Genomic DNA, 3,941 nt, shown 5'->3' on the forward strand with positions numbered 1-3,941 from the left:
CTCCCCGTTGAGAGGCTTTGCTGGCTTTATCGAATATTATGTGGCTATATATGTGAGGTTCCATATCAGAGCTTTCAATTCGATTCCATTGGTTTATGTGTCTCTCCTTATGCTAATACCATGCTGTTTTCAACACCGTAGCTTTGTAGTATGTTTTGAAGTCAGGTAGTGTGATTCCTCCAATTTCGTTTTTCTTTTTCATTATGTCTTTGGCTATTCGGGGTCTCTTTCCTTTCCAAATAAATTTCATAGTTAGTTTTTCTAGTTCCTTAAAGAAGGCTGTGTTGATTTTTATTGGGATTGCATTGAATGTGTAGATCAGTTTTGGTAGGATAGACATCTTGATAATATTCAGTCTTCCTATCCATGAACAAGGAATATTCTTCCATTTATTTAGGTCTTCTTTAATTTCCTTGAACAGTCTTGTATAGTTCTCAGTGTATAAGTTTTTTACTTCTTTAGTTAAATTTATTCCTATGTATTTGATTTTTTAATTTTCTGTTGTGAATGGTATTTGTTTCTTCATTTCCTCCTGATCTTGCTCATTATTGGTGTACAGAAATGCTACTGATTTTTGTGCATTGATCTTATAACCTGCCACTTTACTAAAGTCATTTATGAGTTCTAGAAGCTTTGTTGTAGATCTCTCAGGGTTTTCTATGTATAGGATCATGACATCTGCAAATAATGAAATTTTGACTTCTTCCTTTCCAATTTGAATGCCTTTTATATCTGGTTCTTGCCTCAGTGCTCGAGCAAGTACTTCTAAGACAATGTTAAATAGGAGTGGAGACAATAGGCATCCTTGTCTTGCTCCTGAGTTTAGAGGGAAGGATTTTAGGATTTCTCCATTATAAACAATGTTGGCTGTAGGTTTTTCATATATACTCTTTATCATGTTCAAAAAATTTCCTTGTATTCCAATCTTTTGGAGTGTTTTTATCAAGAAAGGATGCTGTATTTTGTCAAATGCTTTTTCTGCATCTATAGATATAATCGTGTGATTTTTTTCCTTCAATCTGTTTATATGGTGTATTACATTGATTGATTTTCTTATGTTGAACCATCATTGCATACCTGGAATAAATCCCACTTGGTCGTGGTGTATAATTCATTTAATGTGTTGTTGAATACGATTAGCAAGTATTTTGTTGAGTATTTTTGCATCTAGGTTCATTAGAGAAATTGGTCTGTAATTTTCCTTTTTTGTGGTGTCTTTGTTTGGCTTTGGTACTAGGGTAATGTTGGCGTCATAGAAGGAGTTCGGCAATGTTCCATCTGTTTCGATTTTTTGGAATAGTTTCAGCAGGATTTGTGTTAGTTCTTTCTGGAATGTTTTGTAGAATTCACCTGTGAAGCCGTCTGGCCCTGGGCTCTTCTTAGTTGGGAGATTTTTAATGACTGATTCTATCTCTCTGCTTGTGATTGGTTTGTTAAGATCATCAATTTCTTCTTTCGTCAATATGAGTTGCTTATGTGTTTCTAGGAATTTGTCCATTTCCTCTAAATTGTCATTTTTGTTGGAATATAGTTTTTCAAAGTATCCTCTTATGATAGTCTTTATTTCTGTGGGGTCAGTGGTGATATCGCCTTTCTCATTCCTTATTTTGTGTATTTGCATCTTCTCTCTTTTTGTCTTTGTTAGTCTCACTAAAGGTGTGTCAATTTTGTTGATCTTCTCAAAAAACCAGCTCTTGGTCTTGTTTATCTTTTCAAGTGCTTTCTTATTTTCTATTTCATTTAGTTCTGCTCTTATCTTTGTTATTTCCTTCCTTCTTCTTCCTGTTGGGTTACTTTGTTGTTGTTTTTCTAATTCCTTCAAATGTGCAGTTAGTTCTTCAATTTTTGCTCTTTCTTCTTTTTTGATATATGAATTAATGGGTATAAATTTTCCTCTCAGTACTGCTTTTGCTGCATCCCATAAATTTTGATATGTTGTGGTATCATTATCATTTGATTCAAGGTAGTCATTGATTTCTTTTGAGATTTTCTCTTTGACCCACTGTTTTTCTAAGAGTGTGCTGTTTAATTTCCAAATCGTGGTGTGAAATCTCGGCTTCTGTCCCTTGCAAATCTCCAGCTTGACTCCACTGTGGTTCAGAGATAATGTTTTGTATGATTTCAATCTTTCTGAATTCGTTAAGCCTTTCTTTGTGGCCTAGCATATGATCTATCTTGGAGAATCATCCATGTGTGCTTGAGAAAAATGTATATCCTGCTGTGTTTGGGTGTAGTGATCTATATATGTCTATTAGATCCAGCTCCTCTAATATACTGTTCAGATGTTTTGTTTCTTTGGTGATTCTCTTTTGAGATGTTCTGTCCAGAGTTGATAGTGGTGTATTAAAATCCCCCACTATAATTGTAGATGTATCTATTGTTTCACTTAGTTTTTCCAGCATTTGCCTGACGTATTTAGAGGCACCCTTGTTTGGGGCATAAATATTTATGATTGTTCGATCTTCTTGACAGATTTTCCCTTTCACTAAAATGTAGTATCCTTCTTTGTCTCTCACAATTGTTTCACATTTAAAGTCTATTTTGTCTGATATTAATATAGCTACTCCTGCCTTTTTTGGTTATTGTTAGCTTATATGATTGTTTTCCAGCCATTCACTTTCAATCTCCATGCGTGTCTGGGTCTAAGATGTGTCTCTTGTAGACAGCATATGGATGGGTCATATTTCCTTATCCAATGTCCCAGTCTGAATCTTTTGATAGGTGAGTTTAATCCGTTGACATTCAGTGTTATTACTATCAAGGAATTATTTGTGTTAGCCATATTTTGATTGGATTTGTGTTTGTCATATTTTGTTTGTATTTTTTTTTGTCTTTTTTGTTGTTGTTGTTGGTCTTATACTCTCCTCCATCTCTGCCTTTCCTGTTTTTTCCTTTCTTCCTGCAGAACTCCCTTTAGAATTTCTTGAAGGGGAGGTTTCTTGTTGGTATACTCTTTCAGTTTCTGTTTGTCTGCAAATATTTTGAACTCTCCATCATGTTTGAATGCTAGTTTAGCTGGATAGAGTATTCTTGGTTGGAAATTTTTTTCCTTTAGTACCTTGACTATATCATATCACTGCCTTCTTGCCTCCATGGTTTCAGATGAGAAATCAGCACTTAATCTAATTGAGCTTCCCTTGTATGTGATGGTTTTCTTTTCTCTTGCTGCTTTTAGGATTTTCTCTTTGTCTTGAGCATTGGATAATTTGACAAGTATATGTCTTGGGGTAGGCCTGTTGGGGTTTATGACTAGTGGAGTGTGCTGTGCTTCTTGGATATGCACATCTGTCTCTTTCAGTAGATTTGGGAAGTTTTCAGCCATTATTTCCTGCAACACTCCTTCTGACCCCTTTCCCTTCTCTTCACCTTCTGGAATGCCTATAGTACGTATGTTTGAGCGTTTTGCATTGTCATTCAGGTCCCTAAGTCCTAATTGGATTTTTTCTATCTTCTTATTGACCCCTTCTACTATCTGTTTGATTTTTGATATACTGTCTTCCACATCACTAATTCTCTGCTCTGTCTCTTCTAGTCTGCTGATATTTGCTGCAAGTGTATTTTTGATTTCTTGAACTGTGGTTTTCATTCCCATCATATCTGTTATGTTTTTGCACATGTCTGCAATTTCCCCTCCAAGTGATGTCTTCATGTTGTTAACCTCTTTCATTACTTCATCAAATTTGTCAGTGATAAATGTTCTGAGATCTTTCATTGCTTGTGCCAAGTTTTGCTTCCCTTCGTGATTATTGGTTTGTTGATTGGATTCAGCCATGTTTTCCTGATTACTGGTTTGGTTTGTAGATTTTTGTTGCTTTCTGGTCATCTCTTTATCTTGACGGATTTAATCAGTTCCTTAGCTTCTTTGTCTACTCTTGGAGGTTAATTAGCTGTTATATTTGCATAGGTGTTATATCTTCTCTTTGTCACTTTTTCTTCTTATT

This window comes from Dasypus novemcinctus, chromosome 8 (genome assembly GCF_030445035.2).
Source record: "Dasypus novemcinctus isolate mDasNov1 chromosome 8, mDasNov1.1.hap2, whole genome shotgun sequence".
NCBI classification, from domain to species: Eukaryota; Metazoa; Chordata; class Mammalia; order Cingulata; family Dasypodidae; genus Dasypus; species Dasypus novemcinctus.